The following is a 23928-nucleotide window of genomic DNA, read 5'->3' as shown; positions in this document are numbered from 1 at the left end:
GATGGCTCTTTTAAAAAGAATATTGATATGTCCATTTCTAAAAAGATGCAGAAGTAATTATTGTGATATTATTTTGTAAAGCCTAATTTCTAGCAGTCTCTAAAAATAAAAATTGACACCCTTTGTGAAAGAGGTATGCATATTTGGCTAATAGCAACAAAATACATCATTATAAATGGTTTTTCTGATAGTGTATCTTCACCTTACATTTAGAAGACCCTAATAATATAAATCTATGTGGAGGCCTTGTCATTATAGGAAAAAATGCTCACTGTAGAGCAATGTTCATGGTGGCTTTAGATCAGACTGGGCAGTCTGCTGAAGTACAGAGGGACTGGCAAGAACAGCTCAGGTGCTACTTCTAGAACAGAGCAGGGTGCCACGTTGTAACCCAGTGAATCAGGTGACTGGGCTATAAAATACTGTTGGGCTATTGTTCCGGGTCCCTCAGCTGCAGTGGGAGGTGGGCTATGAAGGAGATTGCCTATTCCCTGGAAAGTTTTTCTGAGCCTTGGGGTAAGTAACTCACCAAGAATCCTACCCTCCTAATTTCTGAAATGCCTCTGTGTAAGTAATACTTTTGTTTTGCTCAACCTCCTCAACCTTTTTATGCATGTTGTCTCCCACAGGATTCATGCAAGAGGAAGAAATCACCAATGGCTGGACCAAAGTAGCAACCACTGCACTGAATGTCCTTTGTGCACTTTTAACATATGATAGGAGAAATTGTATATTATTTATTCAGAAATAATCAAGTCCCAAACTATTATTATGAACTCCTGAGAAACAGAATAAGAGTACAGATTTTTGGGTTCTAAAATTATTAATTTTTCCAGTAAACCACTTGAATGACAGTATTCTGCTGAATATGAAAGTTTCTATAAAATTGTTTCTATAAAATTGTTAAATGATATTTTTAAGAAAGTTTTAAGCATTCATATATTTTAGGTAGTTGTTAGGCCTCACTAAGTGATGGCTCCTTAAAGAGAAAATCCCTAACATCTAAAAATCTCTTACATGATTTGTATAAACACAATCCTGTGGCCTCCTGACCAATGGAAGCTGCAAGTGTCTCTTTTGGACTAGAATCTAGAAGGTCTTATTGGATACTCTGCATTTTCTCTTTACACAGCTTTGGTCAGGCAAATACAAATTTCTCAGAGAAGAAAGGCTCCTAAGATCTGGGCAAGGGAGAATCAAAAAATAAAAAGAGTCACTGAATAGATACATGAGAAGGAGCTACCTATGCCAGCCAGCTTTGACTATAACAATAACATATATCCATGTAAATTATAAAATATTAAAAGCAGACATAATATAGTATAAAACGAGATAATGTGTGTAGTCGCTTTTGACTCAAATTTTTATTATTAGTCCTGAGTGAAACTGTACTCAGTTAAAAAAAATAAAAGGGCATAAGAGAGCTGGGCATAGTGAAATATGCCTATAGTAGCAGCTACTATTGAAGATGAGGCAGTAAGATCAAAAGTTTGAGGGAAGTCTGAGTAAATTAGTGAGAAACAATCTCAAAATAAAAATAAAAAGGACAGGAGATTCAGTTCAGTGGCAGGGTGCCCCTTGATTCATTTCCAGTATTACAAAGAATAAAAAGGAAAGCTGAAAGAAGAAGAAAAAGAAACTAAAATACAATTTGTCATTATTAAACAAATCAAATATTAGAATAAATTTAAATCTTAACAGAATTACTAGAACAAAATCAATACACAGTTATCAGCTATATTTTTTCCATAGCAACAATATTTATTTTAAAAATAACAATAACATACAGTTTAAATACAACAAAAAGGATACTAGAAGAAATAAACAGAACAAGAAGTATGCAAGATCTTTATGTTGAAAACATACAGTGAAAGAATTTTAAAATATCTAAATGAGGGAGAATATTTGCAATGCTAATAGAATAAATGGAGCAAAATCCCAAAATGTACTTTGGTCTCAAGTAAATTTCTGAATTTGCTATATTTTCAGTAAAATAGCAACATGGTTTCATATGACTTTATCATACTGGTTTTACAAATTTATATTTAAAATACCAAAAATTGCCAATATTGCCATATATATATATATATATATATATATATATAATATATATATGCATTGTAGTAAAACATCACAATAGAATACATGACTTGTGAGGGTATACAAGTATACATCATCCAATTTGCCCCTATCCCCACTGTCCCATTCCCTTCCCATCCCTCGATCCCATGCTTGATTTAGTGATTAACATTGATTCATTTGTTTACATATATCCTCCATTTTGAAGAGATTCCATTTCCCCCCATCCCATCCCCTCTGATTAGTCACCTTAATTGCTCTTCTATGGGTCCCTTTCATCAACTAGATCTCCTCCCATTACCCAATTCTTCCTAGTTTTTGCATATTAGGGATGAAGGGGGTCAGGGGTCTTCGGGACCAATGAAGGGGGGTCGGTGCAGGAAAACCCAAGGCCAGCCGTCGGAGATAAGCAAGCAAGCAAAAGCTTTATTAAGACAGCCCAGCTCCCTTTTATATCAGGCGGCTGGGAGGAGGGAGCTTCCGTTCACAGCGGAAGATCGCACAAAGTACGGGGCATTTACTGATTGGGTGGCTTATACACCAGTGGGTGTGTTATCAGAGGACTGATTGTTGGGCATCCCGTGGCCCCCTTTGGCAAGCTATGAGGTAATCAGCACAATCCGGAAGAGAAGACTGAGAGGCGCCATCTTTCGCATGACTGGGCTGCTTATCCTAACAGGGGAAAGCATCTGATTTTCTATTTTCTGCATATTTCTCTATGTATTCCATATTGCAAGTTTCAGTCCCACTCCTGAAGGCCCCGGCACCAGCCTGGCGTCCTGGCAGACTCTGATCCCAGCCTCGCTAACTCAAGCACCGGCCTTGCCTCATGGCAGGCCCCAATCTTGACCTCGCTGACCCCTGCTCCAGCCTCACCCCTCGGCAGGCTCTGATCCCAGCCTTGCTGGTCCAATCCCCGGCCTAACGCCTACCCAGGCTCCAGTCCCGGCCTTGGAGGCCCCAGCACCAACCTTGCCTCATGGCAGGCTTTAATCCCAACCTCGCTGGCCCCGGCACTGGCCTCACCCTTCGGCAGGCTCCAATCCTTGCCTTGGAGGCCCCAGAACCAGCCTTGTCACACGGCAGGCTCTGATCCTGTTTCTGTTATCCCCAGAACCTGCCTAACCTCTCCAATCACAGCTTTGCAGGCCCCAGCACTGGCCTTGCCTCAAAGCAGGCTCTGATCCCAGCCTTGCTGGCCTGGGCACTGGCTTCACCCCTCCGCAGGCTTCAATCCCAGCCTTGGAGGCCCCAGCACCGGCCTTGCCTCATGGCAGGCTTCAACCCCAGCCTCGTTGGCCCAGACTCCGGGCTCACCACTCACCAGGCTTCAATCCCGGCCTCAGAGGCTCCAGCACTTGCCTTGCCTCATGGCAGGTACCAATCCTGGCCAGGTTGGCCCTGGCACCTTTCTCATCTCTCAGCAGGCTCCAATTCCAGCCTCAAAGACCCTAGTATCAGCCTTGCCTCACAGCAGGCCCTGATCCCAGCCTCAGTAGCCCTAGCACAAGCCTCACCTCTCAGCAGGCTCCAATCCCGGCCTCAGAGGCCCCAGCACCAGCCTTGCCTCATGACAGGCCCTGGTCCTTGCCTTGCTGGCCCTAGCACCAGCCTCACAGCAGGCCCTGATCCCAGCCTCAGTAGCCCTAGCACACGCCTCACCCCTCAGCAGGCTCCAAACCCGGCCTCAGAGGCCCCAGCACCAGCCTTGCCTCACGACAGGCCCTGGTCCCTGCCTTGCTGGCCCTAGCACCAGCCTAACCTCTCAGCAGGCTCCAATCCCGGCCTCCAAGGCCCCTGCCCCGGCCTTGCCATGGCAGGCTCCAATCTCAGCTTTGCTGGCCTGGGCATCAGCCTCACCCTTCATCAGGCTCCAATCCTGGCCTTGAAGGCATCAGCACTGGCCTTTCCTCACAGCAGTCTCTGATCCTGGACTCGCTGGCCCTGGCACTGGCCTAACCTCTCAGCAAGCTCCGATCCTGGCCTCGAAGGCCCCTGCCCCAGCCTTGCCTCACAGCAGGCTCTGATCCCAGTCTCAATGGGCCTGGCATCAGCCTCACCCCTTGGCAGACTCTGTTCCCAGCCTCAGATGGAGTCCCCAGCCCCTGCCTTACCTCACAGCAGGCTCCAAACCAGGGTTTCCTGGCCCTGGCGTTGGCCTAGTAGCCCGGCAGATTCCTATTCTGGTCTCAGAGTCCCCGGCACCAGCCTTGTTTTGCATTGGGCTCTGGTCTCTGTCACTATGGGCAGGTCGTCTACAGATGTTTCCATTTTTCTTTCTATTTTTCCACCTCCCAAGAGCGGGGATTACAAGCGTGCGCCATCATGCCTGGCATTCTTACTTTTTTTTTTTTTTTTTTTTTTTTTTTACTATGAAAAGCAGTACATGTCTTTTGCAATAGCTGGGACCCAAATACCTAGTTTCAGTAAGTTTTGTCTTCCTTCTGGAGGCAGAGGTCCATAGCTTCTCTTTCGGAAGGTAGGTGCTCCCGTTTCATGTGGACCCTCCTACTCTGTGCAGAGGAGCGTGGTGGCCATGAGGGCTGATGGTTTCCAGAACATGCAACATGTAGTCCCACCCTGGCTATGCGGGGCTCCCTCTGATACCTCCCATACCCTTTTGCCACTTAGCATATTCTCCAGGCTTCTCAATCATGTGTGGCAGGTGCAGTCAGTCTACTTTGGGGGATTCCCTCAAAAACTCAAGGTGGACTGAACTGGATCTGTCTGCCCCACCAATTTCTACTTTTGGGGCAATTTCTTCAGAAAATCAAAGTGGGTTGAATCTGGTCTCTGTCTCTCCAAAATAATAGCCTCTACCTCTGCTGCTGGCACTAGTGCTCATGGCTCTGCGCTACCCCACCTGTGCTCTGCCATGCTGGCACAGCTCGCCGCTGCTCTGCCCTCCACTCCGCCTGCACTGCTCTGCTGCTGCAGCCAGATGGTCTGGTGCTCTGCCTGCACAGTTCTGCCACCCTGCCTGCACAGTTCAGTCAGCGGCCACTTCCCCCTTGTTCTCTGCTGGGTTCCTTCCTTACATGATAAGATGTCCAGAATTCTTAAGTATTAGCGGCAGGGGCAGTCCCTCTTCATGGGTTTTTATTTCCAAAAGTACCAAGTGAATTGGATTGTATTTGTGTGCATCTCCTGAGTCCTGGCTACTGCTGCCACCATCTTGGCCCCAACACCGGCCTTGCCTCACAGCAGGCTTCAATCCCAGCCTCACTGGCCCAGACTCTGGGCTCACCACTCAGCAGTCTCCGATCCCGGCATTGGAGGCTTCAGCACTGGCCTTGCCTCATGGCAGGTCCCAATCCTGGCCAGGTTGGCCCTGGCAACTGTCTCATCTCTTAGCATGTTCCGATCCCGGCCTTGGAGGCCCATTTTTTTTTTTTTTAAATAAGAGAAGACAGTATGTGTTGTTTGAGGAGGTTGTGAGATCAAACATTCAGCAGCAATGAGCAGCAATGATTTTTATCTCCCTTCCATGAATGGAGGTCACAGCCTCACCATGCAGAGCAGGGTCTGCTGATCCGGGTGCGCTGAGGCCCTGGCACAGCAGGGCAGAGCGTGACCACCTTGTGTGCTAAAGTCCCAGTACCACAGCTTGGCTCCCCACCCAGCACTGTACGGTTCCCTCCACTCCAGTAGCATTTTTCTTACAAGGTGTGTTGATAAGAGTCCCCAGTGTGCGTGGCTGGAGTGGTCCCCTCTCTGATCCCTTCTGGGAAGTTTCTCCGAAGGTCTCTTTTCTTGCATGTTGGGTGCTTTCTGCTGTCCACTTCCAATATTACACCAAAACCTGGTGTCCAGGGCTTCCCTGAGAAATGCTTATTCTGTTTGGCAGTCTCCATCTTCCTCCCACTCTGTTCTTTGTTTATTTAAGGAGAAAGCAATCCTTTAAGATGAGAAGCTACAGCCAAGCATGGTGGCCCACATTTGTAATTCCAGTACTTGGGAGGCTGAGATAGGCTTGCAGGTTCAATCAAAGACAGCCTCAGCAAGCAGTGAGATGCTCAGAAACCTAGAGAGACACTTGAAATGATTTGGCACAAAAAACTCTGTCCCATTCAGGAGGGAATCCCAAATTGCATACTTCTTTCATAACTTTCATTTACTTGGACTTCCCACCACCAATACTGCTTTAAAAGTTTACATACTTTGGAACAGGGTACAAAACCTGCTGTTTATCAAGTTACTGTAAACTAAAAATACACAAAATTTGGTAAAGTTATTGGCATGTAAATATGGATAAGGCCGTTGAAATAAACGTAGACATTCAGAAACCTGTGCTATGACACAGCTGACATTGTAGATATAAACAGGGGAGGAATTCACTACTCCACAAATTGTCCTGGAATCTTAGGTTACCCATGTGGAAAAAATAAAATGCAATTTCTACATTGTCTTATAAAATATTTGAGGAGAAACATTTAAGAATATAAAGGAGAATATCTTCACTCTCCTAGGAAAATAAACCAATATTAAAGAGTGAAAACCATAAAGAAATAATATTCAAAGTTTTGGTAATAATAAAAACTAAAACTGACATTCATCAGAAGATATTATACAAACATAAAAAAATTCTGAGAAATAGTATTTGTAATGAAAACAACTGAATGAAGTAGCACATAGAATGTTTAGCAAACTAAATTGAAACCTAATAATAAAGAAATCAATGAGAGTCATTTACAGATATTACAGAGGAAAAGAAGATTGTAAAATAAAAATAGAAGCAGACACTCATCATATAAATCCACACCTATGGAAATATCAAGTAAAATTATAATTAAATAATTCAATCATAATATATTTACAGAATTATAAAAATTGTCTATGTTAAATGTTAAAATATTGCAAGAGGAATTATAGTACATGATTGTTGGGGAGTGAAAATTTACTGTCATTATCAAAAACCTGATAATTGCTAGCAAGTTTCAACAAATATATATACATATTATATTTACATATAAAATTTATACACACATATATTTACATATAAATTACTATACATACAATATATTTTACATATAAAATACTACATATACAATATAAAATATTATACACATAAAATATATATCGGATGGCCTAGATGTTTTATTATGTGCAAACTATAAAAATTGATTATCTTTTTTTATGAGTAAGACCTATATAAGAATAAGCATAATTATTTTACTAGTAGTAACAAAAATCACTTGAAACAAGGTAAATATTTTTCAATGGTAGGATTAATAAAAACAAAGTTACATGCTAACACAATCATATATATTAAACGGTGAAGTTGAGTGAGTTACAGATAAATACTTGCACATGATTCACACTTTTATATTGAAAAAATGCATAGTAACAAAGGAGAATAAGTGTGGCATGATTTCATTTATAAAATTATATAAAAAGAGCAGGGCATAGTAGTCCATGCCTTTAATCCTAGTATTTGGGAGGCAGATATGTGAGGATCACAGATTTAAGGCCAGCTTCAACATTATAGGAAGAACCTTGGTAACTTAGTGAGGACTTTATTAATAAATAAATAGGACAAATTCTCAGAGGTGGAATGCCCCCACATTCAATTTCTAGTTCGAAAATAAAATTATATAAAATAAAAAATATTTTTAGCAGAAATAAATGTGTGAAACAAATTCAGCTAAAAGCAACAGAAAAGAAATAAATAGGTTTGATAAAACTATAAAAAGAATAGCAAGTGGGAAAATTATCTCAAAATCAATAAAGTGGATTTTTAAAATAGGTTTATATAGGTAATTGACAGGAAAATTTTAAAAGATTTGGTTTCATTATATTTCTTATATCTATATAGTTATAATACATATGTGTATATTTGTTCCAATTACTATATAAACAGACAGGTATAGATATGAATAAAGTAAGCCATGTTGTATAAAATCTTTTACAATAAATAAATGAAATGGAAAAGACAAGAAACAAATAATGAATTATTGTTTTCCAAGTTTAGAAAAAGAGAGCACCACAGGGCTGTGAGAAGTTTTATGAGGAACAGAATATGGAGGTTGTTTACACACTGAAAGAAATATACAGAAGTTAGGAGAAAATTAAAAATGTAGAATAAAAATAAAATTAAAGATGAAACAAGGACTCTTAAAAAATGGAGAAGAAAGGAATTTCAGCTTATGTAGAACAGGGGTTACTTCTGAGACTGGAAGAAAGCAGGTGAAAGTATGGCTTTGAAGTAATTTAGTTGCTTTGAAGATAAATGTTTGAGAAAATTTACACTTTCTAGTTTCAGTTTTTCTTGGCAGAAAAAAAAGTCACATCTTTTGTTTTAGAGAGCATGAGATGGTGTGGAGAGAATAGAGAAAAATATATGGTAATCACAGGGCTGTTCATCAGTAAGAGGTTCAGATTTCTATTTCTTTCTGGATACAATGAATCCCAAAGGCCTGCCATCTTATGATTTGGTGGGCCCAAAAGCCTAATCCTAGACAATGTATTTTGAGCAGAAATGACTTGCGTCACCTACAAGTTGGAGTTTTGTGCTTGAATCCTACTTGCACTTTGCTCTTCCTCAGAATATAGAAGAATGTACTAAGATGGACACTGTCAGCCTTGATCCATGAATGACTGTGAGGACCAAGGCCCCCAGCCAATCTTCTCTGGACATGTAAAACAAGTAAAAAAAAAATTAAATATTTGGTCTTTTATATCATATGCATTTCAGGCTCTTTGTTATGTAATGTAATGTAGGGATGCATTTTGGGATCCTGTTTAGCTTTTAAAAAATATAGAATAAGAGAAAAATCCCAGGTATAAGTATTTGTTTCAGACAGTATCCTCACTATTGTAATCCAAAACAATTTCCATCACAATTGGAGGTAGGAATATTTATTTGCTCACCTGAAATCTGGAGATTTCAGGGTTTCATCTACTTTAGTCTGGGTGAAGTCTGTAGAGCTCAGATATATCAAGAGCAGAGGGAGTCTGCTCTCACATCATGGAGGCTGGAGAGAGAGAGAGAGAGAGAGAGAGAGAGAGAGAGAGAGAGAGAGAGAGAGAGAGAGGAGAAAGAAAGAGAGAGAGAGAGAGAGAGAGAGAGAGAGAGAGAGAGAGAGAAAGAGAAAGAAAAAGAAAGAAGGAAATATATGATCTCCAAAAACCACAGCCCTTGGTTTTTTGGAGGCAACCAAACCCTGCCTCCAGCCTGGCTGCCTTTACTCTGTGAGATATGATATAGGGGTCATTCTAAATTCAAATCATAACAGTACTGTACTCATTTACTGGCCATAAATGCTTTCTAAAACTCTGTGAATTAATTATAGTAAAGATGTGAACATTATGTGATCAGTTTGGTTATGGGGATTAGCTTTTAAAGTTACCCATTTTAGTGTCTGTAAAACTCTCAAGCATAGGAATCAGGACTACTTTGTATTTTCATGGCAGAAAATATTTGATTTGACCTCAGTAGATTTTCTTTTTTGCCTAAAATGCTTTCAGTACTGTTTAAGATTTTTACTTCTTGTAATATTGTATGAAGTCATTGTTCTCAGGTTGATATCTTCAGAAGCAAACTCTGGTGAGCTGAGAACTCACATAAAAGTGATTGATACACCTGAAACCAGTGTGGAGGAGGAAGAGAGCAGGCCAGGATAAGAGATCATTTGCCCAAAGAAATCGCTATCAGGTGGACAATGACCAAGATATCACTAGTGAATGGCCTAAGAAGGCATTTAAAATAGTGATTCAATTTTACATTTTAGTGATATTTTGGATACCTAAATAACTTGCAACATAACGTAATTTCTTTCTTAAATAAAGGAAGTAAGTGATTCCTGCAATAAAAATTATAGATCATTGAAGAATGAATTAAAGAGACATTAGAAGACAGAACTCCCATAGTCTTAGATCAGAAGAATATTCTTAAAAATAGCCAAATTGTTCTAATTGCAGTTATTGGGACTAAGAAATACTCTTTGACTGCTCAGTCAGGGTATAGAAGCATACTCTGTTGTGACAGCCCATCCAGCTCTAGCTCCAGTCCTAATGAGATAAGGAAATAGGACTTACAGAAACTTTGGAGGTCCAGAGAATGGCAGTGTTTCTCTTTCAAGCACTTCACCTCATGTCTCTCTAGTGTGGTGCTTTTCCTCTTTCCTTGCATTAAATACTACTGCTTTTCTGGCCCTTTATTTTTATACTGAGCTAAGAAAATGATCCACAGAAAATCCCAAACTATAACAATATTAGCAAATATGATCTTCTGATGCAACTCAATCCCCTCCAAAATACCAAGGACATTCTTCACAGAACTAGAAAACACCATCATAAAAGTCATATGAGTGAACAAAGGACCCAGAATAGCCAAAGCAATTGTGAACAATAATAACAATGCTGGAGGCAATAAAAATTTAAATTATACTATGGAGCCTTAGTAACAAAAATAGCATAATATTGAGAGAAAAGAAGACCCATAGATCAATGGAATAAAATTGAAGACACAGAGACAAATCCACATACATACAGCCAACTAAACCTTGATAAAGGAGCCAAAAACATGTTAGATAATAGAAAGATTTTTCGATTAATGGTGCTGGGAAAACTGGGTATCCATAAATAGAAGGTGAAACTAGACCTCTCTTTAGACCTGCATTAAAGTCAACTCAAAGTGGATCAAAGTTTTAAGAATTTCCATTAATTCACCTCAGTCTTCATTCTCTCCTACTCTTAGATCTCCTCCCTAGCTCCACTGAAGCTTTTTCTACATTATCTGGAGTCCCTCTTGTATCCCAATTACTGCCTATACTGCACATATTAGGAAAAACATGGGATTCTTTAGTTTGTTCTATCTTTACTTTTTAGGTGTGTATCTTGCAGACAGCAGATAGATGGATTCTGATTTTTAATCCATTTTGCCACATTATGTCTTTTTTGGGGGGTGAAGTTGAGGTCATTTATGTTCAAAAAAAGAATTTCAAATGGCCAATACATGTATGAAAAAATGATCAACATCTTTAGCAATCAGAAAGATGCAAATAAAAACTACCCTGAGATCTCACCTAACTCCAACTAGAATGGCAACATTCAAAACACAAATAACAACCAAATGCTGGCAAGAATGTAGAGAAGTGGGAATAGTAATACATTGTTGGTGGGACTGCAAATTAGTGCAACCACTTTAGAAAACAGTATGGAGTATCCTCAGAAAAATGAGAACAAACCTACCATATGGTCCAGCAATACCACTTCTGAGTATCTACCACAAAAAATGGAAACCAAATTAACAAACGAATGCATACATATCTATGTTTATTGCCACACAATTTACAACTGTCAAATTATGGAATCAGCCAAGATGTCCATCAACAGATGAATAAATTACAAAACTATGGGATATGTACACAATTAAATTTTACTCAGCTGCAAAGAACAAAATTAGGTCATTTTCAGGGAAATGAATAAAGCTGGAGAACATTATGCTAAATGAGATTATTCAGTCACAAAAAGCAAGAAATTGGATACTCTCCTTATTATGTGGAAGCTAGGGAGAAAATGGGTCAGAGGAGAAACTCTAGGTGAAGAAGGAGAATCTATATATAAGCAGATAAGGTGACCTAAATGAGGGAGATGGGGGAGAGGGAAATTTCATATTAAAAAACATATCAATCAGTAAGCCAAACATGAGAAGGAGGGAAGGGGGAAGGAATTGGGGATGGGCTAAATGAGTTAAATGTGCATATATAATTCTACCATCTTGTACCCCATAAGATGTATAACTACAATGCACCTATAAAAAATTTTAAAATGAAACAGAACCAAGAATTAATAGATGGGATAGTGTAAAAATGAAAAGCTTTGTGTAACAAAGAAAGCAATCAGAATGATGAAGAGACTATGGAGTAGGAGAAAATCTACTAGATACTTTCCTCTGACAGAGTATTAATATCTGAAATATATAAAGAAAATATCATTTGGCTTTGAAGAATCATCATTAAAATTAGCTCTAAGAATTCAAAAATTAATATTCATTAAAAACTAATCTTTACCAAATATTATCAACATTTGAGTTCTTTTATATGCAATGCATTTTAACAGTCATTTTATTCTTGATGTGAGAAAAGAATGTCATAAGAATAGCTTATTCCAACAAATATTTTCTTAAGGTTATACTTCAGAAATTTATAAATTTATAATTTATGCCTTGATAAATGATGCAATGTCAGATATTTAAGATTAAGAATCCTATATAAAGCTCGAATTAAATAAAATGATATGTTATTATCTAGACTGTTCAGGAACTCTTAACCTTTATTTTCTAATAAATAATACCTTTGCATAGGTGACACTTATGAATTTCATCTCAAAATGGTCTTTAATATATAAAATAGAATGCATAGAATTACAAATAAAATAATAACATGCACTACCAGCACTAAGCCCTTGGAGAGAAAATTTAACATCTCCAGATTAAAAGTCTACAAAACATAATTTCCATTAAAGTGTTATTTTTCACATCTCTATCAACTTACTTGAAAATTGTTATTTTTTTCTTTTTTGTGGTTTGTAAGGATAAAAAAATGAGACTTATGTTTGCAAGCACTCAACCACTGAAGTATTCCTGATCCCAAAAGTTGTTTTAACATTTTATACATATAAATAATTTTCTTATGATATAAATAATATTACCCTACTGTAAAAGTGAAAACTATAAAATAGAAGGATTAAAATGATTAATCATAGTTGAGCATGGTGGCACATGCTTGTAATCTCAGGCTGAGACAGGAGGATCACCGTTCATGGACAGCCTCAGCTACTTAGTGAGGCTCTTTGCAATTCAGTGAGACCTTGTTTCAAAGTAAAGAATAAATAATAGGGCTGGGAGCATCAATTAAAGATAGAATGACCCTAGTTTCTATTCCTAGTACTGCAAAAAATTAATTCTGACATATACAAATGAGATTTATAATAGTTAATGTATATATTTCCAATATGTATATGTGTATAAATGCATAATACATTATATATGTAGTTTTGATTATTAGAATTGGAATAACACTAAATATATTCTATATATTTATATTATACTGTATTGTAGTACTTTCTACTCACTTAATGATTGCCAACATTTTACCTTTGGATAATGAAATGTAGTTGATAACCTGTTGAACCTTTAGGATTTTAGCTTACTTTATGAAAATGAATATCTCTTAAAACTCTATAAAGCATTTGTATATAATTAAATCATTTGGAGCCTTTCACAGCTGTTTCACTATCCATTCTACATTGTAATAGAAGAATCTCATTATATTGTAGTTTATTTGTTATATATTTAACATTCTGATAAAAATAAGACCAACAGTATCATTTCTATTTTAACATGTACTTGGTTTTCTTGTTAATTGATGATTTAATAAAATATCTAGAAATAATTTAATCATTTTTGTGTTCATTTTAATTGGGATGAATATTATATAAATACAATAAATGTTTTAATTTTACTGTTGAAATTTTGTTTTTCAGGAATATTTAATAAAGTTTCTTGTTAGGATAATTGGTCAAAAGCTGTTTTATTTATTGCTGTCACTAAAGGCCATTATGTTAATTTTTAATATGATTTTTGTTGAAATGCTGAAAAGTTACTTATTATATTCTAATAATTTGTTGGTTGATTATTTTGGGTTGGTTATTTATGATGTGTTCTAAGTCTTTTATTGAATAGTATATGATCAGAGGCAAAATAATAATGTCAGAGATTTTATTGTCTTGCTCATAACTTAAAGAGAAATATGTTTAATGTTTCATTATGTGTATTATGTTGCTTTAGATTTACTATAGTTTTATAGGACATTTTTATTAACCCATTTGATTTCTTAATGCTAAATAACCTTGTGTTTTTAGAGAAAATTCTATTTTGGTGCTTTTAATTATTGCTGAATTATATTAATCAGTATTTCATTTAATAACTTTTTGATTCTTATTTATGTCAAAATTGATCAGTAGAATTTTTTATTCATACTCTTTTTTGTCTTTAATATTAAAGATGCTTCAATTTTATTGAAACAGGTTAGCATGATCTTTGGGAGTATCTATTCATTAATAAATATAAGACATATCATATTATATAGCATTTGAGAAATATAATTGGCCATGTAATCTTTGTTAAATCTGAGTAATATTTTATTGTACATACATATCACATTTCTTTACCCACTCATTCATTTATGTACATTTAGGGAACCTTTCTTTCTTGACTACTGTGAATAATATTATCCTGAATGTGGATATACAGATAAATTTTTGAAATCCTGATTTCAATTACTTTGAGTATTTATAGAATTCAAAAAGAAATTGCTGAATCATATAATTGTTCTAATTGTGTGTATATGTATGTGTGTGAATGTCTATTTGTGTGTGTGTAATATAACAAGTGCTGACAAGCATGTGAAGAAAAGAGAACTATGTATATTGATGGTGGCAATATAAATTGATATAGCTACATTTGACAGATTGAAATGAGATTCTCTTTCCCTGAATATTTGTTATTATTCATTATCACATGAAATGAGATCATTTTCTATAAACATCCTTAAGTTGAGCTTCTTGACATTTTATATAACAAAAGGCTTCTGAACTTTTAAAAATGCTTGATTCAATGACATACTAAGGTTAATCTATATCACTTATAATGGATATTTTTTCAATTTTTGTCAAGCATAATAAATTACATAAATATGTATCATATTTGTATCAAAATTATAACTAAAATATAATTTTAAACTGAAGAATTCTACAAAATTTTTTACTGATTATTTATTTGCAAATTATGTAAAGAGTTTTGTTTTTAAAAATTAATTAATTGGGTGTGAAAGACATATCACATTTACAATTAAAAACTGTATCTTGGGACCTTTTGTGATTTTTAAAGTCCAGTTCTGAGGACATTATTTTGTTTTAGCCATTTCAACATATGTTAGTTATGCCTGGTTTGTTAAAGCTATTGTCTTAACACAGGATGCAAACGGATGACCTTTATAAGGAACAGTCTTTGCTATCACTAGCATTGTATGTAGAATTTTATTTGAAATACGGTTTTCATTTTCCTAGAGGGTGCTGCCTCATTGTGGACATATTAGGAATCACTGAAGCTTGGTAGGTTGTTAGTTTTGGAAAATATGTCTTTATCTAATTGTATATGCTTTCATCAAATATAATATGGATAAGCATCCACTTGTGGTTATAAGAAATGTTTTAAAATATATTTCTCCTGGGAGAACTCTTATATTTAACTGATAAACAGTAATATTTTTGTGTGGTACTGAGGATGGAACCCAGGAGTATTCTACCTCTGAGCTACACCCCCAGCCCTACTTTTTATTCTTTATTTTGAAACAGGGTCTCACTGAGTTGCAAAAGGCCTCACAAAGTAGCTGAGGCTGTCTGCGAACCGTGATCCTTCAGTCTTAGCCTCCCAGGTGCTGGGAATACAATCATGAGCCCAGCTAAAAAGGACTTTTTGAGTCACAAAATCTTGTGGACTTTGCTTTAGAAAGTGTTTTTAAAGTATCAAGATAGAGTAGTGCTCATACAAAGAAACCTTCATGGTTATTATCTCTTCTAAAACAATTTAGCACATTTAATTCGTACTACAACATATTCAGGATACTACTGACTATTGATCACAAACTCATATCTTTACATTTAATTTACACAACCTTGATTGATTTTAAAACATCTGATATTGGACCTAAACAGTGAATAGGAGGAATTAAATTACATTGTTAGAACTACTTTAATCAGAGTGATTTCCACAGAAAGTTGACATTAGTAATAAAAATGTGTGTATGTATGTCTCCACCATCTTTTATTCCATTAAAATGTATGACTACAATGCACCAATAAAAAATTTAAAAATAAAGCATAAAAAATAGGAAAAAAAAATAAGCCCAGTGTGGTGGCACATACTTATAATCCCAGCACCTAGGAGGCTGAGACAGAAGAATCACAAGTTTGCAGAGCCAGCCTCACCTACATAAGTGAGATCCTCCTCAGCTTAGTGAGACCCTGTTTTAAAATAAAGAGTAAAATATAGGGCTGGGTTGTGGATTGGAGGTAGGATGCACCTGGGTTCAATCTTCAGTACTGCAATAAATAAATAAATACAAATAAATGAATAAATACTAAAAAGAAAATATACAATGAATAAAGTACTTATACATATGTTAATATGTAACATCTCAGTAATATATTACATTAAACACACTTTGGGAAAAGCTAAAATATAAAATATATAAAAGCCATTATTAAATCACTCATGTTGAGACCATTACATGAATAAACATTTATATTTTATTATAAGAGAGGTTATAATCTTTTTATATTGCTATCCTTTATTTTTAAAAGATCTGTTTTGCAATATTTAATTTTATAAATTTAAGCATCATTTAATTTAAAATATTTACTTATTATCAAAAGATTTATTATTTAGGATGACAGAAATTGTGGAAACAAACAACTCTTACAATTATGGTAAAATGCTTTAAAATATCCATATAAAAATGGCAAATGATTACATTAAAAATCACCTGAATATATGAGCTTGGAATATTTTATATGCAAGAAATACAAATTCAATTTGATTTATTCTCACCCACTATGGGACTCTTTGTGTAACTTGGAAATCAAGAAAAAATGAGTAGTACAAGTTGAGAAAAGCAGGAAAAATGCTAGACTCTGGGATACCTAGAATTAGATTTTTCCTACTTCTCTCTCCTGTCCTCTTCCACATTTATTTTAAAAAATATTACCCTTGCTCTATTTCAGTGTGGAACATCTTGCTCTCTAGAATACACATCCCAGAGAGATCTTGAATTCAGCAATTCACAATTTTAACCAAGAAGAGGCACTCCTATTAACTCATTTCTAGACACCTTGGGGTAAAGTCTTAAGTTTCCAGATAAGGCAAGTGTCCCAGACCTCAGAGAGCAGAGTCACTTTGCACAGATATGATGATGCCCACAAATCTCATCATGAATTGTGCCTACAAGAACAGAGCAGATGGAGAAGAAATCCATAGGTATTCTTTGTATCAGTATTAAGTATTAATCGTGAAAAACAAAAACAAATACAAAACAAAAACAGGGAGTCTGGTTTTAATTGTTTTTCAGTAAATATTTTTGAAGGTGAATATCATCCAAGTCTTTTCCCTTGGAGATTTAAGTTGCTTTATTTAACTCTTCTATTTTGTTGACTGGTGTAAAGCCCAGAGTCTCTCCATAATTTTTCTGATTCCCCTGGCTGCTTCTGAACTCACTCTAATTTCTCTCTACCTCTGCCTTTGTGCTTCTGTCCATTTGACCTTGTTAGCATAGGACAGAAGCCCAGACTTCACATAAGATCTAGGAGAAGGGAGGAGGGTGCTTCCTTGAAACAAAAACGGGGGTGGGATGGGTTGGAGATTAGGCTTTTTGCAAGACTTTGTAGGGTAGGTGGTAGGGAAGAGTATAAACAACCCCACCCCATGGCAATATTCCTGACCCTAAGTGCCAAAAAAATTCTCTCACTCTCGCTCTTCCCCATTATCAGTTATGAGAAAATCCTCTTTTGCTCATGTGTGGAGCATGCTGTCTCAAAGAACCTCCACCATACCTTGATCTTGGGATCTCACTTTCTACCAAAACACTATCTAAATTTCCTAACAAAGTAAATTTCTTTTTGAAAAGTGCAAGTGTTTTTACTCCTTTTACATCATTGTAGCCCTCCATTATAATAAATTCTGGCACATTGCTTTGGAAATTTGTGTTCCAATCTTATTCAATAATCAACCTTATTTATGAGTTTTTAAATTAAATATATTCATACGAGCTATATTGAAGGTAGTGGAGGTGGCAGAATTGAAGCTTAGTAGAGCACAATGCTAGTATTGTGCTCTACTAAACTTCAATGCATGATATAAGATCAGCAACAATAATAATGTACGTGATAACAACAGCTGGCACCTACAGAATGCTTACTATTAGTTAAGCAGTATTTTGACTCATTTACATACACAAGTTATCTTAATCCTTACCATCACTCTTCAAATGAGCTTATATAATTATTTCTATTTCACAGATGAAGGAGCTGAAAAAACAGAAGTTAAGTACTTTTATCAGGTCACACAGATCATGAGATTTATTTATATATTTATTAATGGAGGGGGTGTAGTCTTACATCATAATGTAGATCATGTTGACAGTGGCATATCTTCACATAGTACTTTGTATGCTTCCTCCCCCTACCTCCTCATTTCCCTTCCAACACCAAGTGTGCAGGTTAACAATGTTATAGACATTGTCGTAGGTAGCATTTCCATTAATAAACTTTAACCTTCTTCCTCCTCTACCCTTCCTTTCTGGCTCCACTGAGAATCTTCTCCTTTATCTCAAGTCCCTTTGGTATCCCAAATACTCCATAGCTAGTACATTTTTATTTTTATTTTATTTTTATTTATTTATTTTTATTTTTTGGTGGTACTGGGTTCCTGGAAACACCTCTACCTCCGGGCTACACTCCCAGACACCTATTTTTTATATTTTTTTTTATTTGGAAACAGGGTCTCTTAAGCCAGCGAGGCTGGCTTCGAACCTACGCGATCCTCCTGTCTCCTCCTCCCAAGTGTGGGGATTTCAAGCGTGTGCCACCACGCCTGGCTATGGCTAGTACATTTTAGAGAAAACATATGTCCCTTCTCTATTTGTGCTTGGCTAATCTCACTTAATATAATGTTCTCCAGTTCTTTACATCTTCTTACAGATGACATAATTTGTTTTTTTATTGTTGAGTAGAATTCCACTGTGTGTATTTCCTATAATTTTGTTATTCACACATCTGTTTATGGACACCTAGGTTGCTTACATATTTTGGCTATTGTGAATTGTGCTGCTATGAACACAGGTATGAATATGTTACTGTAGTTCTCTAATTTCAACCCCTTTGGAAAGCTACCCAGTAGTGGTATAGCCATATGATATGGTGGATCCATTCCTAGGTGTGTGTGTGTGTGTGTGTGTGTGTGTGGTACTGAGGATTGAACTCAGAGGCATTCTACCTCTGAGCTACATACCTAGCCCAATTTTGTTTGTTTGTTTGTTTGTTTCTTATTTGGAAACAGGGTCTCACTAGGTCAATGAGTCTCACTACTTGCTAAGGCTATCCTCGAACCTGCAATCCTCCTGTCTCAGTTTTTCAAGTACTGGGATTACAAGCATGTACCACCACAGCTCCCATTCCCAGTTTTTAAAGAAATCTCCACAGTGATCTTCATAGTGGCTGAATTAGTTTGCACTCCCAATAACAGTGTAGAAGAGTTTCTATTTCTCCACATTTTTGCCAAAATTTGTTGTTATTTGACTTTTTATACTTGCCACTCTGGATTGGGGTTAGATGGAATATCAGTGTAGTTTTGTTTTGCATCTCTCTGTCTATAATGTTGAATCTTTTTTCATGGGTATATTGGCCATTTGTATTTCTTCTTTTGTGAAGTGTCTATACAATTCAGTTGCCCATTTCTTGATTGGGTTATTTGTTCTGCTAGTGTAAAGTCTTTTGAGCTCTGTATATTCTGGATATTAGCCCTCAGTCAGAGTTGTTGCTGGTAATGATCTCCCATTCTGTAGGCTTTGTCTTTGGATTCTTGATGATTTACTTTGATGAGAAGAAACTTTTTAATTTGATGCCATCCCACTTATTGTTGTTTTAATTTTCTGAGCTTTGGAAGTCTTCTTGAGGAAGTTAATACCTGTGCCTATATTTTGGAGTGTTGAGCATATGCCCTCCTCTAATAGCTTCATAGTCTTCAATCTGAATTCCAGGTCTGTGATCCATTTCCAGTTGATTCCTGTACAGGGTGAGATATTAACATTTAGTTCCATTTTTTTTTAACAAATGAATAGCCAGTTCTCCCAGCACCACTTATTGAAAAAGCTGTCTTTTCTCTAGCATATGAATTTGGTCCCTTGTCAAAGATTAATTGACTATAAGTGTGTGCGATTTTTTTTGAATCTTCTATTATGTTTCATTGGTCTGTGTGCCTGTTTTATTTTGTGTGTGTGTGTGTGTGTGTGTGTGTGTGTGTGTGTGTGTGTGTGTGCGTGTGTGTGCCAATACCATGCTGTTTTAATTACTAATCTCTGTAGTATAATTTGAAGTCAGGAATTGCCATGCCTCCTGCACTGGTTCTTATTGCTGAGAATTGCCTTGGCTATTCTGCAGCTTTTGTTCCTCTACATAAAATTAGTAACTGATTTTTCTAGGTCTATGAAAAATGTCATTTTTTTTTTTTTTTTGGTGGTACTAGAGTTCCTGGAAACCCTTCTACCTCTGACTCCCAGACATCATGTATATATATATGTATGTATATGTGTGTGTGTGTGTGTGTGTGTGTGTGTGTGTGTGTATGTATGTATGTATGTATATATATGCACATTTTATTTGGAAACAGGGTCTCTTAAGCCAGGGAGGCTGGCTTTGAACCTACATGATCTTCATGTCTCTGCCTCCCAAGGGCGGGGATTACGAGCGTGTGATCATTGGTATTTTGATAGAGATTGCATTGATTCTGTATATTATTTTTGGCAGAATGATCATTTTGATGAAATTTACTTTGTCTGTCCATAAGCAATGAATATCTTTTCATCTTCCAAGATTTTCTTCTATTTATCTCTTTAGTGTTTTATAATTTTTATTGTAGAGTTCTTTTATATCTTTGGTTAGATTTATTCTGAAGCATTTTATTGTTTTTGAGGTTTCTGTGAATGGAATTGTTTTCTCTATTTATTTCTTCCTGAATTCATTATTCCTGAATTTCATTATCTCCTTTTTTATGGTTAGGTTGGCTAGGGGTTTATTTATCTTATCAATCTTTTCAAAAAAAACAGCTTTTTGTTTTGCTAATTCTTTGTTTTTTATTCTCTATTTTGTTTTTGCTCTGATTTTAAATATTTCCTGATTTTTGCTGGCTTTAGGCTTAGAGTATTGCTGTTTTTCTAAGTTCTTGAGATATGTCATTAGATTGTTCATTGGATGATTTTTCTGTTCTTATGTGGGCATTCAATGCTATAAACTTTCCTCATAACTCTGCTTTCATAGTATCCCAAATATTTTGATATATTGTGTCTCTATTTTTGTTTAATTCCAAGAATTTTTTAATGTATCTCCTAATTTCTGATCTTATCTACTCTTCATGTAATAGTGTATCATTCAATCTCCATGTATTTAAATAGTTTCTCTTGGTCTTACTATTGTTGATTTCTACTTTTATTTCATTGTGATCTGAAAAGATGCTGGGAATTATATATTTTGAATTTTCTGGTGCTTGCTTTGTGGCCAAGGGTGTTATGTATTTTGGAGAAGGTTTTATTGGCAGCTAAGAATAATGTGCACTCAGCTGTTGCTGCTTAAAGTATTTTGTATATGTCTATCAGGCCCATTTGGTTTATAGTTTTCTTTAGTTCCAAAGACTCTTTACTCATCTTTAGCATTGAAGACGAATCTAGTGGTGTGAGTGGTGTTTTGAAATCTCCCAATATTATTGTATTTGGTTTTATTTGTGTTTTTTTGTTGTTGTTGTTATTTGTTTGTTTTGAGAACAGATGTCCTGAAGAATTTGTTTTACATGTTAACTCTCATTATATTTTCTTGCTGGATTGTTCCCTTTATAAATAAGAAGTATCGCTGGGCATGGTGGAGCACGCTTGTAATCCCCGTGCTTGAGAGGTGGACACAGGAGGATAGTGCAGGTTCGAAGCCACCTGCGCTGGCTTAAGAGACCCTGTTTCCACATTAAAAAAAAAAAAAGTATAAAATAGGTCTGGGAATTAGCCCGGAGCTGAAAGGGCTTCCAGCAACCCCAGTACCACCAAAAAAGTACCTTTTTATGTGTTTTAGTCTAAAGTCTGTTTTAATATATATCAGCATTGCTACCCCTGCTTGTTTTTGGTCTCCATTGGCATGATACGCCTTTTTCCATCCTTTTATTTTTAGCCTATGGATATCTTTGGCTGTATGGGGGACTCTATCAGAGCTGGCACAGAGGTGCCTGCACCCCTCTTGCCTCTCATAACTTTGTGCTTAGGTCAGGGTGGCAGGTATAACTGTAAATGGGTTTCATATAAGTGTAATATTCTGTGATTTCTGGCCCTAGGCTCTGCACTCTCTGGCCCTGGGCCTGCGCTTCCCTGCACTGGGGGGGGGGGGAGGGTATCCAGTATAATCTCAATGTGACCCCCTGTGACCCTTTTTGGGTACTGCAGTGTGAGCAGTATGGGTCTTTTCTATGTCTCTGTAGGTTCTAACCCGACCATCTCGGGGGTGGACTGCCAAATCTTAGACCACTAGGGTCCCTGGGGGTGCTCTGGATGGTTGTCCACTGAGAAACACAGTTACCCTATAGTCCTTTGGTCTCAGGTCTCTGAAGGGCATAATGTGCTGGCTACTGTAGGTTCAGGATTCTGGTGAGCCCATGGGCTTTTGGATTATTTTTTCTGTCGCTGAAGAGTGTTGCTGGTCTCTTAATATATTTAATTTCTCCTGCCACCTACTTCACCTCAATTCCTTAGATTTCTTGTCAAGGCTTTCTTGTGCTGCAGAGAAGAGACATGCAGCTCAAGTAGGTGGCCTAAGATGAAGTTTGCCTCTGCAGTGGTGGCTTTCACCACATCAGTTGCTCACTCAGTCAATTTGCTATTTCATGTTCTCACTACTGGATTTTATTCTGTCTTAGTTCCCTTTTAATGTTTTCTTTTCTATGTATTTTTGCTGTTTTGTTTTGCTTGTCAAGTAGCTGCCTTCTTGGTAGTTGATTATTTTTACAGCTAAGCTATGCTGAGTCCCACAGTCACCATTTTTTCCTCATGAGTGAGGTTTAAATTTGGCCAGCAGGCGACCATGACTCTGATTCTAAAGAATTAGAATAATTATGAGATGCAGAAACTGCTAATTACTGTAATTCTTGCAGAAATGACAAAGACGACTAATCCAGAAAGGTTGCTCAGCAAGTGAAGATGCTACACATGAGGGCAGTGGCTGTGCAACAGAGAGATACTGGAGGATTTTGGAAAGTGTGCCGCACAGGGTGGGTAGGTAAAAATGATGAAGGAGGAGGAGATGAAAGGTTCCAGATGTGTTCTCTCCTGAAGTGCTTCCCTGAACACATTTAGAAGTGTAATTAGTGATTTCTTGTTGAAAAATAACAAAATGACTGTGGATAGACTAATGGCCAGTCTGGAATCAGAATATAGATTTTACTTAAATTAAGTGTAGCTACAGAGGAAACAATGATTAGATACATGTAAGACCACAGAGAAATTGTAGATATTTGAATATATGTATATCAGAATTCAAAACATATAGCGATAAAAAGTAGAATATATTGATACATATGCATTAAAAATTGGATTTATTTTTCAGAAGCCATGCCAAGAAGAAAATCTTGTGAAGCAGTTTATACAACAAGTCTACAAGTAAGGTTGCAACCAATTAATTGTAAAGATTCTGAGACTTCAGGAAGGATTAGAGAACCCATCATAATCCTGCTGTTAAGAAAACGAATCGAAAGCCGGGCGTGGTGGCGCACGCTTGTCATCCCAGCATTCGGGAGGCTGAGACCTGGTGGATCACGGTTCGCAGACAGCCTCAGCTACTTAGTGAGGCCCTCTGCAACTCAGTGAGACCTGGTTTCAAAATAAAGAATAAAAAATAGGGCAGGGGGTGTAGCTTGGAGGTCAAATGTCCCTGGGTTCCATCCCCAGACCCACAAAAAAAAAAAAAGAAAGAAAAAGAAAAAAAGAAAACAAATTGAGAATGAGAGGAAAGTAAGAGGAAAAATCACCAGAACATAGAGTAATC

At 36.8% G+C, this 23928-nt stretch overlaps 1 pseudogene across 1 annotated transcript in view; it reads left to right on the top strand.

Annotated features, from left to right (window-relative positions):
- Nucleotides 1–4922: 4922 nt before the first annotated feature.
- The window catches only part of LOC308266044 (archaemetzincin-2-like), a 30713-nt pseudogene continuing 11707 nt past the window's right edge, over nt 4923–23928 (top strand). Inside the window, exon 1 of the transcript in view lies at nt 4923–5142. The product of the transcript in view is annotated as an archaemetzincin-2-like (transcript). The remainder of the gene's footprint in view (nt 5143–23928) is intronic.

This window comes from Muscardinus avellanarius, assembly GCF_963383645.1.
Source record: "Muscardinus avellanarius genome assembly, chromosome: 8".
Taxonomy (NCBI): Eukaryota; Metazoa; Chordata; class Mammalia; order Rodentia; family Gliridae; genus Muscardinus; species Muscardinus avellanarius.
Note: the sequence above shows the minus strand (reverse complement) of the source record. Positions and strands in the feature narration are given on the sequence as shown.